Raw genomic sequence first — 16263 nt, 5'->3', positions numbered from 1 at the left:
TCTATCGCTGTCTGCCTTCACCGACTGTCTATCACTGACTGTCTATCGCTGTCTGCCTTCACTGACTGTCTATCGCTGACTGTCTATCGCTGACTGTCTATCACTGACTGTCTATCGCTGACTGTCTATCGCTGTCTGCCTTCACTGACTGTCTATCGCTGACTGTCTATCGCTGTCTGCCTTCACTGACTGTCTATCGCTGACTGTCTATCGCTGACTGTCTATCACTGACTGTCTATCACTGTCTGCCTTCACGACTGTCTATCACTGACTGTCTATCGCTGTCTGCCTTCACCGACTGTCTATCACTGACTGTCTATCGCTGTCTGCCTTCACCGACTGTCTATCACTGACTGTCTATCGCTGTCTGCCTTCACTGACTGTCTATCGCTGACTGTCTATCGCTGACTGTCTATCACTGACTGTCTATCGCTGACTGTCTATCGCTGTCTGCCTTCACTGACTGTCTATCGCTGACTGTCTATCGCTGTCTGCCTTCACTGACTGTCTATCGCTGACTGTCTATCGCTGTCTGCCTTCACTGACTGTCTATCGCTGACTGTCTATCGCTGACTGTCTATCGCTGACTGTCTATCACTGTCTGCCTTCACTGACTGTCTATCACTGACTGTCTATCGCTGTCTGCCTTCACCGACTGTCTATCGCTGACTGTCTATCGCTGACTGTCTATCACTGACTGTCTACCGCTGACTGTCTATCACTGACTGTCTATCACTGACTGTCTATCGCTGACTGTCTATCACTGACTGTCTATCACTGACTGTCTATCACTGACTGTCTATCACTGACTGTCTATCACTGTCTGCCTTCACTGACTGTCTATCACTGACTGTCTATCACTGTCTGTCTTCACTGACTGTCTATCACTGACTGTCTATCGCTGACTGTCTATCACTGACTGTCTATCGCTGACTGTCTATCACTGTCTGCCTTCACTGACTGTCTATCACTGACTGTCTATCACTGACTGTCTATCGCTGACTGTCTATCACTGACTGTCTATCGCTGACTGTCTATCACTGTCTGCCTTCACTGACTGTCTATCACTGACTGTCTATCGCTGACTGTCTATCACTGACTGTCTATCACTGACTGTCTATCACTGTCTGCCTTCACTGACTGTCTATCACTGACTGTCTATCGCTGTCTGCCTTCACCGACTGTCTATCACTGACTGTCTATCGCTGACTGTCTATCACTGACTGTCTACCGCTGACTGTCTATCGCTGTCTGCCTTCACCGACTGTCTATCACTGACTGTCTATCACTGTCTGCCTTCACGACTGTCTATCACTGACTGTCTATCGCTGTCTGCCTTCACCGACTGTCTATCACTGACTGTCTATCGCTGTCTGCCTTCACCGACTGTCTATCACTGACTGTCTATCGCTGTCTGCCTTCACTGACTGTCTATCACTGACTGTCTATCGCTGTCTGCCTTCACCGACTGTCTATCACTGACTGTCTATCACTGTCTGCCTTCACGACTGTCTATCACTGACTGTCTATCGCTGTCTGCCTTCACCGACTGTCTATCACTGACTGTCTATCGCTGTCTGCCTTCACCGACTGTCTATCACTGACTGTCTATCGCTGTCTGCCTTCACTGACTGTCTATCGCTGACTGTCTATCGCTGACTGTCTATCACTGACTGTCTATCGCTGACTGTCTATCGCTGTCTGCCTTCACTGACTGTCTATCGCTGACTGTCTATCGCTGTCTGCCTTCACTGACTGTCTATCGCTGACTGTCTATCGCTGACTGTCTATCACTGACTGTCTATCACTGTCTGCCTTCACGACTGTCTATCACTGACTGTCTATCGCTGTCTGCCTTCACCGACTGTCTATCACTGACTGTCTATCGCTGTCTGCCTTCACCGACTGTCTATCACTGACTGTCTATCGCTGTCTGCCTTCACTGACTGTCTATCGCTGACTGTCTATCGCTGACTGTCTATCACTGACTGTCTATCGCTGACTGTCTATCGCTGTCTGCCTTCACTGACTGTCTATCGCTGACTGTCTATCGCTGTCTGCCTTCACTGACTGTCTATCGCTGACTGTCTATCGCTGTCTGCCTTCACTGACTGTCTATCGCTGACTGTCGATCGCTGACTGTCTATCGCTGACTGTCTATCACTGTCTGCCTTCACTGACTGTCTATCACTGACTGTCTATCACTGACTGTCTATCGCTGTCTGCCTTCACCGACTGTCTATCGCTGACTGTCTATCGCTGACTGTCTATCACTGACTGTCTACCGCTGACTGTCTATCACTGACTGTCTATCACTGACTGTCTATCGCTGACTGTCTATCACTGACTGTCTATCACTGACTGTCTATCACTGACTGTCTATCACTGACTGTCTATCACTGTCTGCCTTCACTGACTGTCTATCACTGACTGTCTATCACTGTCTGTCTTCACTGACTGTCTATCACTGACTGTCTATCGCTGACTGTTTATCACTGACTGTCTATCGCTGACTGTCTATCACTGTCTGCCTTCACTGACTGTCTATCACTGACTGTCTATCACTGACTGTCTATCGCTGACTGTCTATCGCTGACTGTCTATCACTGTCTGCCTTCACTGACTGTCTATCACTGACTGTCTATCGCTGACTGTCTATCACTGACTGTCTATCACTGTCTGCCTTCACTGACTGTCTATCACTGACTGTCTATCGCTGTCTGCCTTCACCGACTGTCTATCACTGACTGTCTATCGCTGACTGTCTATCACTGTCTGCCTTCACTGACTGTCTATCACTGACTGTCTATCGCTGACTGTCTATCACTGACTGTCTATCACTGTCTGCCTTCACTGACTGTCTATCACTGACTGTCTATCGCTGTCTGCCTTCACCGACTGTCTATCACTGACTGTCTATCGCTGACTGTCTATCACTGTCTGCCTTCACTGACTGTCTATCACTGACTGTCTATCTCTGACTGTCTATCGCTGACTGTCTATCGCTGTCTGCCTTCACTGACTGTCTATCACTGACTGTCTACCGCTGACTGTCTATCACTGTCTGCCTTCACTGACTGTCTATCACTGACTGTCTATCGCTGACTGTCTGCCACTGTCTGCCTTCACTGACTGTCTATCACTGTCTCCCTTCACTGACTGTCCATCGCTGACTGTCTTCCTTCACTGACTTTCTATCACCGATTGTCTTCAATTAATAACTGTCTCGCTCACTGACTGTCTATTGCTGACTCTCTTCCTTCGCTGACTGTCTATCGCTGTCTGCCTTCACTGACTGTTTATCACTGACTCTCTTCCTTCACTGACTGTCTAACGCTGTCTGCCTTCACTGACTGTCTATCGCCGATTGTCTTCCTTTACTAACTGTCTATCACTGACTGTCTATCAAAGTCGGCCTTCACTCACGATCTATCACTGACTGTCTATCGCTGACTCTCTTCTTTCAATGACTGTCTGCCTTAACTGACTGTCTATCACAATCTGCCTTCACTGACTGTCTATTGCTGACTCTCTGCCTTTGCTGACTGTCTATCACTGTCTGCCTTCACTGACTGTCTATTGCTGACTCTCTCCTATTCACGTTGGTGCAGCGCTAATTAATATTCCACGTGTCATTATAGCGTTGGTGTAGCCCTAATTAATATACCACGTGTCATTATAGCGTTGGTGTAGCCCTAATTAATATACCACGTGTCATTATAGCGTTGGTGCAGCCCTAATTAATATACCACGTGTCATTATAGCGTTGGTGCAGCGCTAATTAATATACCACGTGTCATTATAGCGTTGGTGTAGCCCTAATTAATATACCACGTGTCATTATAGCGTTGGCGCAGCGCTAATTAATATACCACGTGTCATTATAGCGTTGGTGCAGCCCTAATTAATATACCACGTGTCATTATAGCGTTGGTGCAGCGCTAATTAATATACCACGTGTCATTATAGCGTTGGTGTAGCCCTAATTAATATACCACGTGTCATTATAGCGTTGGTGTAGCCCTAATTAATATACCACGTGTCATTATAGCGTTGGTGTAGCCCTAATTAATATACCACGTGTCATTATAGCGTTGGTGCAGCCCTAATTAATATTCCACGTGTCATTATAGCGTTGGTGCAGCGCTAATTAATATTCCACGTGTCATTATAGCGTTGGTGTAGCGCTAATTAATATACCACGTGTCATTATAGCGTTGGTGCAGCCCTAATTAATATACCACGTGTCATTATAGCGTTGGTGCAGCGCTAATTAATATTCCACGTGTCATTATAGCGTTGGTGTAGCGCTAATTAATATACCACGTGTCATTATAGCGTTGGTGCAGCCCTAATTAATATACCACGTGTCATTATAGCGTTGGTGCAGCCCTAATTAATATTCCACGTGTCATTATAGCGTTGGTGCAGCGCTAATTAATATTCCACGTGTCATTATAGCGTTGGTGTAGCCCTAATTAATATTCCACGTGTCATTATAGCGTTGGTGCAGCGCTAATTAATATTCCACGTGTCATTATAGCGTTGGTGTAGCCCTAATTAATATACCACGTGTCATTATAGCGTTGGTGCAGCCCTAATTGATATACCACGTGTCATTATAGCGTTGGTGCAGCGCTAATTAATATTCCACGTGTCATTATAGCGTTGGTGTAGCCCTAATTAATATACCACGTGTCATTATAGCATTGGTGTAGCCCTAATTAATATACCACGTGTCATTATAGCGTTGGTGCAGCCCTAATTAATATTCCACGTGTCATTATAGCGTTGGTGCAGCGCTAATTAATATTCCACGTGTCATTATAGCGTTGGTGTAGCCCTAATTAATATTCCACGTGTCATTATAACATTGGTGTAGCGCTAATTAATATACCACGTGTCATTATAGCGTTGCTGCAGCCCTAATTAATATACCACGTGTCATTATAGCGTTGGTGCAGCCCTAATTAATATACCACGTGTCATTATAGCGTTGGTGTAGCCCTAATTAATATACCACGTGTCATTATAGCGTTGGCGCAGCGCTAATTAATATACCACGTGTCATTATAGCGTTGCTGCAGCGCTAATTAATATACCACGTGTCATTATAGCGTTGGTGCAGTGCTAATTAACATACCACATGTCATTATAGCGTTGCTGCAGCCCTAATTAATATACCACGTGTCATTATAGCGTTGCTGCAGCCCTAATTAATATACCACGTGTCATTATAGCGTTGGTGCAGCCCTAATTAATATACCACGTGTCATTATAGCGTTGGCGCAGCCCTAATTAATATTCCACGTGTCATTATAGCGTTGGTGTAGCCCTAATTAATATACCACGTGTCATTATAGCGTTGGCGCAGCCCTAATTAATATTCCACGTGTCATTATAGCGTTGGTGCAGTGCTAATTAATATTCCACGTGTCATTATAGCGTTGGTGTAGCGCTAATTAATATACCACGTGTCATTATAGCGTTGGTGCAGCCCTAATTAATATTCCACGTGTCATTATAGCGTTGGTGCAGCCCTAATTAATATACCACGTGTCATTATAGCGTTGGTGCATTCCTAATTAATATTCCACGTGTCATTATAGCGTTGGTGCAGCGCTAATTAATATTCCACGTGTCATTATAGCGTTGGTGTAGCCCTAATTAATATTCCACGTGTCATTATAGCGTTGGTGCAGCGCTAATTAATATTCCACGTGTCATTATAGCATTGGTGTAGCCCTAATTAATATACCACGTGTCATTATAGCGTTGGTGCAGCCCTAATTAATATACCACGTGTCATTATAGCGTTGGTGCAGCGCTAATTAATATTCCACGTGTCATTATAGCGTTGGTGTAGCCCTAATTAATATACCACGTGTCATTATAGCATTGGTGTAGCCCTAATTAATATACCACGTGTCATTATAGCGTTGGTGCAGCCCTAATTAATATTCCACGTGTCATTATAGCGTTGGTGCAGCGCTAATTAATATTCCACGTGTCATTATAGCGTTGGTGTAGCCCTAATTAATATTCCACGTGTCATTATAACATTGGTGTAGCGCTAATTAATATACCACGTGTCATTATAGCGTTGGTGTAGCCCTAATTAATATACCACGTGTCATTATAGCGTTGGTGCAGCCCTAATTAATATACCACGTGTCATTATAGCATTAGTGTAGCCCTAATTAATATACCACGTGTCATTATAGCGTTGGTGCAGCCCTAATTAATATTCCACGTGTCATTATAGCGTTGGTGCAGCGCTAATTAATATTCCACGTGTCATTATAGCGTTGGTGTAGCCCTAATTAATATTCCACGTGTCATTATAACATTGGTGTAGCGCTAATTAATATACCACGTGTCATTATAGCGTTGGTGTAGCCCTAATTAATATACCACGTGTCATTATAGCGTTGGTGTAGCCCTAATTAATATACCACGTGTCATTATAGCGTTGGTGCAGCCCTAATTAATATACCACGTGTCATTATAGCGTTGGTGTAGCGCTAATTAATATACCACGTGTCATTATAGCGTTGCTGCAGCCCTAATTAATATACCACGTGTCATTATAGCGTTGGTGCAGCCCTAATTAATATACCACGTGTCATTATAGCGTTGGTGTAGCCCTAATTAATATACCACGTGTCATTATAGCGTTGGTGTAGCCCTAATTAATATACCACGTGTCATTATAGCGTTGGCGCAGACCTAATTAATATACCACGTGTCATTATAGCGTTGGTGCAGCCCTAATTAATATACCACGTGTCATTATAGCGTTGGTGTAGCCCTAATTAATATACCACGTGTCATTATAGCGTTGGTGTAGCCCTAATTAATATACCACGTGTCATTATAGCGTTGGCGCAGACCTAATTAATATACCACGTGTCATTATAGCGTTGGTGTAGCCCTAATTAATATACCACGTGTCATTATAGCGTTGGTGTAGCGCTAATTAATATACCACGTGTCATTATAGCGTTGGTGTAGCCCTAATTAATATACCACGTGTCATTATAGCGTTGGCGCAGTGCTAATTAATATACCACGTGTCATTATAGCGTTGGTGCAGTGCTAATTAACATACCACATGTCATTATAGCGTTGCTGCAGCCCTAATTAATATACCACGTGTCATTATAGCGTTGCTGCAGCGCTAATTAATATACCACGTGTCATTATAGCGTTGGTGTAGCCCTAATTAATATACCACGTGTCATTATAGCGTTGGCGCAGCCCTAATTAATACACCACGTGTCATTATAGCGTTGGCGCAGCCCTAATTAATACACCACGTGTCATTATAGCGTTGCTGCAGCCCTAATTAATACACCACGTGTCATTATAGCGTTGGTGTAGCCCTAATTAATATACCACGTGTCATTATAGCGTTGGCGCAGCCCTAATTAATATTCCACGTGTCATTATAGCGTTGGTGTAGCCCTAATTAATATACCACGTGTCATTATAGCGTTGGCGCAGCGCTAATTAATATACCACGTGTCATTATAGCGTTGGTGTAGCCCTAATTAATATACCACGTGTCATTATAGCGTTGGCGCAGCGCTAATTAATATACCACGTGTCATTATAGCGTTGGCGCAGCCCTAATTAATATACCACGTGTCATTATAGCGTTGGCGCAGCGCTAATTAATATACCACGTGTCATTATAGCGTTGGTGTAGCCCTAATTAATATACCACGTGTCATTATAGCGTTGCTGCAGCCCTAATTAATATACCACGTGTCATTATAGCGTTGGTGTAGCCCTAATTAATATACCACATGTCATTATAGCGTTGGCGCAGCCCTAATTAATATTCCACGTGTCATTATAGCGTTGGTGTAGCCCTAATTAATATACCACGTGTCATTATAGCATTGGTGTAGCCCTAATTAATATTCCACGTGTCATTATAGCGTTGGTGTAGCGCTAATTAACATACCACATGTCATTATAGCGTTGCTGCAGCCCTAATTAATATACCACGTGTCATTATAGCGTTGCTGCAGCCCTAATTAATATACCACGTGTCATTATAGCGTTGCTGCAGTGCTAATTAATATACCACGTGTCATTATAGCGTTGGTGTAGCCCTAATTAATATACCACGTGTCATTATAGCGTTGGTGTAGCCCTAATTAATATACCACGTGTCATTATAGCGTTGCTGCAGCGCTAATTAATATACCACGTGTCATTATAGCGTTGGTGTAGCCCTAATTAATATACCACGTGTCATTATAGCGTTGGCGCAGCCCTAATTAATATACCACGTGTCATTATAGCGTTGGTGCAGTGCTAATTAATATACCACGTGTCATTATAGCGTTGGCGCAGCCCTAATTAATATACCACGTGTCATTATAGCGTTGGCGCAGCCCTAATTAATATACCACGTGTCATTATAGCGTTGGTGCAGCCCTAATTAATACACCACGTGTCATTATAGCGTTGCTGCAGCCCTAATTAATACACCACGTGTCATTATAGCGTTGGTGTAGCCCTAATTAATATTCCACGTGTCATTATAGCGTTGGTGCAGCCCTAATTAATATACCACGTGCCATTATAGCGTTGGTGCAGCCCTAATTAATATACCACGTGTCATTATAGCGTTGCTGCAGCCCTAATTAATACACCACGTGTCATTATAGCGTTGCTGCAGCCCTAATTAATACACCACGTGTCATTATAGCGTTGGTGTAGCCCTAATTAATATACCACGTGTCATTATAGCGTTGGTGTAGCCCTAATTAATATACCACGTGTCATTATAGCGTTGGTGTAGCCCTAATTAATATACCACGTGTCATTATAGCGTTGGCGCAGCCCTAATTAATATTCCACGTGTCATTATAGCGTTGGTGTAGCCCTAATTAATATACCACGTGTCATTATAGCGTTGGTGTAGCCCTAATTAATATACCACGTGTCATTATAGCGTTGGCGCAGCCCTAATTAATATTCCACGTGTCATTATAGCGTTGGTGTAGCCCTAATTAATATACCACGTGTCATTATAGCGTTGCTGCAGCCCTAATTAATATACCACGTGTCATTATAGCGTTGGCGCAGCGCTAATTAATATACCACGTGTCATTATAGCGTTGGTGTAGCCCTAATTAATATACCACGTGTCATTATAGCGTTGGTGTAGCGCTAATTAATATACCACGTGTCATTATAGCGTTGCTGCAGCCCTAATTAATATACCACGTGTCATTATAGCGTTGGTGTAGCCCTAATTAATATACCACATGTCATTATAGCGTTGGCGCAGCCCTAATTAATATTCCACGTGTCATTATAGCGTTGGTGTAGCCCTAATTAATATACCATGTGTCATTATAGCGTTGGCGCAGCCCTAATTAATATTCCACGTGTCATTATAGCGTTGGTGCAGCCCTAATTAATATACCACGTGTCATTATAGCGTTGGTGCAGTGCTAATTAACATACCACGTGCCATTATAGCGTTGGTGTAGCCCTAATTAATATTCCACGTGTCATTATAGCGTTGGTGTAGCCCTAATTAATATACCACGTGTCATTATAGCGTTGGCGCAGTGCTAATTAATATACCACGTGTCATTATAGCGTTGGTGTAGCCCTAATTAATATACCACATGTCATTATAGCGTTGGCGCAGCCCTAATTAATATTCCACGTGTCATTATAGCGTTGGTGTAGCCCTAATTAATATACCACGTGTCATTATAGCGTTGGCGCAGCCCTAATTAATATTCCACGTGTCATTATAGCGTTGGTGCAGCCCTAATTAATATACCACGTGTCATTATAGCGTTGGTGCAGTGCTAATTAACATACCACGTGCCATTATAGCGTTGGTGTAGCCCTAATTAATATACCACGTGTCATTATAGCGTTGGCGCAGCCCTAATTAATATACCACGTGTCATTATAGCGTTGGTGCAGCCCTAATTAATATACCACGTGCCATTATAGCGTTGGCGCAGCCCTAATTAATATACCACGTGTCATTATAGCGTTGGTGTAGCCCTAATTAATATACCACGTGTCATTATAGCGTTGGTGTAGCCCTAATTAATATTCCACGTGTCATTATAGCGTTGGTGTAGCCCTAATTAATATACCACGTGTCATTATAGCGTTGGCGCAGTGCTAATTAATATACCACGTGTCATTATAGCGTTGGTGTAGCCCTAATTAATATACCACATGTCATTATAGCGTTGGCGCAGCCCTAATTAATATACCACGTGTCATTATAGCGTTGGCGCAGCCCTAATTAATATACCACGTGTCATTATAGCGTTGCTGCAGCCCTAATTAATATACCACGTGCCATTATAGCGTTGGTGTAGCCCTAATTAATATACCACGTGTCATTATAGCGTTGCTGCAGCCCTAATTAATACACCACGTGTCATTATAGCGTTGCTGCAGCCCTAATTAATATACCACGTGTCATTATAGCGTTGGTGTAGCCCTAATTAATATACCACATGTCATTATAGCGTTGGCGCAGCCCTAATTAATATTCCACGTGTCATTATAGCGTTGGTGCAGCCCTAATTAATATACCACGTGTCATTATAGCGTTGGTGTAGCCCTAATTAATATACCACGTGTCATTATAGCGTTGGTGCAGCCCTAATTAATATACCACGTGTCATTATAGCGTTGGTGTAGCCCTAATTAATATACCACGTGTCATTATAGCGTTGGTGTAGCCCTAATTAATATTCCACGTGTCATTATAGCGTTGGTGCAGCGCTAATTAATACACCACGTGTCATTATAGCGTTGGTGCAGCCCTAATTAATATACCACGTGTCATTATAGCGTTGGTGCAGCGCTAATTAATACACCACGTGTCATTATAGCGTTGGTGTAGCCCTAATTAATATACCACGTGTCATTATAGCGTTGGTGTAGCCCTAATTAATATTCCACGTGTCATTATAGCGTTGGTGCAGCCCTAATTAATATACCACGTGTCATTATAGCGTTGGTGCAGCGCTAATTAATATACCACGTGTCATTATAGCGTTGGTGTAGCCCTAATTAATATACCACGTGTCATTATAGCGTTGGCGCAGACCTAATTAATACACCACGTGTCATTATAGCGTTGGTGCAGCGCTAATTAATATACCACGTGTCATTATAGCGTTGGTGTAGCCCTAATTAATATACCACGTGTCATTATAGCGTTGCTGCAGCCCTAATTAATATACCACGTGTCATTATAGCGTTGGTGCAGCGCTAATTAATATACCACGTGTCATTATAGCGTTGCTGCAGCCCTAATTAATATACCACGTGTCATTATAGCGTTGGTGTAGCCCTAATTAATATACCACGTGTCATTATAGCGTTGGCGCAGACCTAATTAATATACCACGTGTCATTATAGCGTTGGCGCAGACCTAATTAATATACCACGTGTCATTATAGCGTTGGTGTAGCCCTAATTAATATACCACGTGTCATTATAGCGTTGGTGTAGCGCTAATTAATATACCACGTGTCATTATAGCGTTGGTGTAGCCCTAATTAATATACCACGTGTCATTATAGCGTTGGTGTAGCCCTAATTAATATACCACGTGTCATTATAGCGTTGGCGCAGACCTAATTAATATACCACGTGTCATTATAGCGTTGCTGCAGCCCTAATTAATATACCACGTGTCATTATAGCGTTGGCGCAGCGCTAATTAATATACCACGTGTCATTATAGCGTTGGTGTAGCCCTAATTAATATACCACGTGTCATTATAGCGTTGGTGTAGCCCTAATTAATATACCACGTGTCATTATAGCGTTGGTGCAGCCCTAATTAATATACCACGTGTCATTATAGCGTTGGTGTAGCCCTAATTAATATACCACGTGTCATTATAGCGTTGGCGCAGCGCTAATTAATATACCACGTGTCATTATAGCGTTGGTGCAGCGCTAATTAATATACCACGTGTCATTATAGCGTTGGTGTAGCCCTAATTATTGGCGCAGTGCTAATTAATACACCACGTGTCATTATAGCGTTGGCGCAGCGCTAATTAATACACCACGTGTCATTATAATGTTGGTGCAGCGCTAATTAATATACCACGTATTATCATCATAGCGTTGGTGCAGCGCTAATTAATATACCACGTGTCATTATAGCGTTGGCGCAGCGCTAATTAATACACCACGTGTCATTATAATGTTGCTGCAGCCCTAATTAATATACCACGTGTCATTATAGCGTTGGTGTAGCCCTAATTAATATACCACGTGTCATTATAGCGTTGGCGCAGCGCTAATTAATATACCACGTGTCATTATAGCGTTGGTGCAGCGCTAATTAATATACCACGTGTCATTATAGCGTTGGTGTAGCCCTAATTATTGGCGCAGTGCTAATTAATACACCACGTGTCATTATAATGTTGGTGCAGCGCTAATTAATATACCACGTGTCATTATAGCGTTGGTGTAGCCCTAATTATTGGCGCAGTGCTAATTAATACACCACGTGTCATTATAATGTTGGTGCAGTGCTAATTAATATATATATTAATTTAATGTCATTATAATGGGGTAACACATACCTGCATTCTCTGCGTTCGAGCGCCCGCCCGCCTGCAGCACTTTTGCCCCTTTACATTGTTACACAAGTTTTGATTAACTTTTTGATTGTTCTGTTTTGACCGCAATGATTTCATGGACGCCTCATTAAAGCTTTTGGTCTGTGTATATGAGAACAGTTAAAGGGTCTCTGCAAGCATTGCAATCATTTCAGAGAGAGCCCCCTGCTTCATTTTAATAATAAAATATCACACAGTCTATTGAGTCCCTTTAAAGAACGCTATCCTTCCCAAACGCTGAGCGCAGGTAGCGATGGATGCCGTGCGACATCAGTAAAAAGGAGAATTGTCCCAGATCTCTTTTCCGGATTTGTTCCAGAATTGGTTTCCGGATTTGTTCCAGAATTGGTTTCTGGATTTGTTCCAGAATTGGTTTCTGGATCCATTCATGGCAGGCTAATGGCCTGGCAGCAGTTTGGTGTTTGCTGTGAGTATTTGTGCCCTGCTGTGGTTTGCAAGTTCTTTCCAATATTCTACATTACAACGCACATGCCATTGCTGTGTTTTATCATTATTAACGGCTCAGGTTAAACATACTGAATTTTAACATTTACAGCTAATTTGTCAGAGCAGCATGAGACCTGGACATTACTTTATAAGCAAGCCGCTTGGGAGTGGAGGGGTTAATAACTCCTGGTTTCCTGTTTATTGGGAGTTTCAGTGAAGAAGTTGTGTTTTTCTGAAATCCACAGGGTCCGCTTTCTCTGATACTAGAACAATACAGAGGAAGTCTGGGGATGTCTCCTACTCGGGACTATCTTGGTGCCTTTAGCAACCAAGGAGGGGGGGGGGGGGGGGGAGGGGGCTTCTCACGTGATGAATTTAAAGCCTAAGTCTTGGTTGGCTTCCTGTAATTCATGGTGTGCTGGCACGTTACCAACTCTCGGGTCACTCTACCCCAGCAGCGCAGCGAGTGACCCCCACTCTACCCCAGCAGCGCAGCGAGAGACCCCCCACTCTACCCCAGCAGTGCAGTGAGAGACCCCAGCAGCGAAGCGAGAGACAGCCCACTCTACCCCAGCAGCGCAGCGATAGACCCCCTTACTGTACCCCAGCAGCGCAGCCAGAGCACCCCCCACTCCACCCCAGCAGCGCAGCGAGAGACACCCCACTCTACCCCAGCAGTGCAGCGAGAGACCCCCCACTCTACCCCAGCAGCGCAGCAATAAGCACACCACTCCACCCCAGCAGCGCAGCGAGGGACCCCCAATCCACCCCAGCAGCGCAGCGAGAGCCCCCCAATCCACCGCAGCAGCGCAGCGAGAGACCCCCAATCCACCCCAGCAGCGCAGCGAGAGCCCCCCAATCCACCTCAGCAGCGCAGCGAGAGACCCCCCACTCTACCCCAGCAGCGCAGCGAGAGACCACCCACTCTACCCCAGCAACGCAGCGAGAGACCCCCCGCTCCACCCCAGCAGCGCAGCGAGAGACCACCCACTCTACCCCAGCAGCGCAGCGAGAGACCCCCCACTCTACCCTAACAGCGCAGCGAGAGACCACCCGCTCACCGAGTCTTACTGTGCTTTCATTCCGCAAAGTAAATAATTCCTACTAATTATTAAATGACTCACAGAGCCATTGAATGAAATTGTGGTGACTAAGTTGTACCTATTTCTGGGCTGTTTCCAATGCCCCTTATATGACATCACTATAAAGAGGATTATAAATCCTTCCAACCATACCCAACCAACAGCCGTAGCGCATAATAACCACAAATCATCGATAAAACACACAGTTACATAGCTGTACGGCCAGCAAGTTCAGCCTTCCTCACATTTGTTTTTTGCTGTTGATCCAAAAGAAGGAAAAAAAAAACAGTTTGCAGCGATTCCAATTGTGCAACAAGCTAGGAAAAAAACTCCTTCTTGACCCCAGACTGGCAGCCAGATTTACTCCAAAGGAGTAACCTGTAACGGATCACCTGGCACCCAGACCGGGTACCTCCGTTGAAGGATGCTCCTAGCGCTTACAGAGGGCTCCAAGCGCTCCGCCAGACACCACAACCACCATAGACCCCACGAACCGCCGCAGCTTGGTTGGGGTCTCGCCGTCTCCTACCCAGGGCCGGACTGGCCCACCGGGATACCGGGAAATTTCCCGGTGGGCCGCGGCTCCTGGGGGCTGCGCTGAGCATGTATGTGCCACCGGGTGGCCGGTCCGGTGGCACACACTCTGAGGGGGCCGGCCGCTTTCCACGCTGGAGCCGCCGGACCGGGTGGCAGCCTCGCCGGTACGGCGGCACTCCGGTCACTAATGCTGGGGGCTAAAGGAGGAGGGAGGCGCTCCAAGCGCTCCGCCAGACACCACAACCACCATAGATCCCACGAACCGCCGCAGCTTGGTTGGGGTCTCGCCGTCTCCTACCCAGGGCCGGACTGGCCCACCGGGATACCGGGAAATTTCCCGGTAGGCCGCGGCACCTGGGGGCTGCGCTGAGCATGTATGTGGCCGGTCCGGTGGCACACACTCTGAGGGGGCCGGCCGCCTTCCACGCTGGAGCCGCCGGACCGGGTGGCAGCCTCGCCGGTCCGGCGGCACTCCGGTTACTAATGCTGGGGGCTGAAGGAGGAGGAAGGAGCATGTCTCTCTACCATGCTCCCTCGCGGTTCCTGTGCTGGGAATTGTGGGAACCGCGAGAGAGCATGTTAGAGAGACATGCTCCTCCCTCCTCCTTCAGCCCCCAGCATTAGTGACCGGAGTGCCGCCGGACCGGCGAGGCTGCCACCCGGTCCGGCGGCTCCAGCGTGGAATGCGGCCCGCGCCAATCGCAGGTAAATGGGAGGGGGGAAATAAAAAAGAGGGGCACAGGGAAAGGATGGGGGAAAGAGACAGATGGGGGAGAGTGAGACACAGAGGGAGAAAAAGGGGGAATAGAGAGATGGTGAAGGGAGGAAAAAGAGACAGAGGGGGAGAGAGGAAGGGGGGATAGAGAGACAGAGGGGAAGAGAGATGTGGGGGGGAGAGAGAGACAGAGGGGAAGAGAGATGTAGGGGAGAGAGAGCCACAGGGAAAGGGGGGAGAAAGACAGAGGGGAAGAGAGATGTGGGGGAGAGAGAGACATAGGGAAAGGGGGGAGAAAGAGACAGAGGGGAAGAGAGATGTGGGGGAGAGAGAGACACAGGGAAAGGGGGAGAAAGATACAGAGGGGAAGAGAGACACAGAGGTAGAAAGGAGAAAGACACACAAGGGGTGGGGAAGAAAGAAACAGAGGGAGAAAGGAGAGAGACACACAAGGGGAGGGGGAGAAAGAGGCAGAGGGGCAAGAGAGAGACTGGGAAGGAGAGGAGAGACCCCCTCCACGAGGCTCTCCCCTGCCAGCTGATCTCCCTCCCCGTTCCACAGGCACCGTGTGGGCAGTCGGCAGGAGAGGGAGGAAGAGAGGACCCGGGAGCTCAGCCTGCAGCTAGAGTTCACTCTCACCACTGCGACCACCATGAATTCCTGCTGGTTGCAGTGTTGAGAGTGAACTCTATCCCCATAGACACACTGCCCCCACACACACACCATACACATTCACACACTGCCCCCCATACACACACTGCCCCCCCACACACACACACACCATACACATTCACACATTGCCCCATACACACACACACTGCCTCCACA

The sequence above is a fragment of the Pelobates fuscus genome, chromosome 7 (genome assembly GCF_036172605.1).
Source record: "Pelobates fuscus isolate aPelFus1 chromosome 7, aPelFus1.pri, whole genome shotgun sequence".
Classification (NCBI taxonomy): domain Eukaryota; kingdom Metazoa; phylum Chordata; class Amphibia; order Anura; family Pelobatidae; genus Pelobates; species Pelobates fuscus.
The sequence above is the reverse complement of the archived record's forward strand: the minus strand, read 5'-3'. Positions refer to the sequence as shown.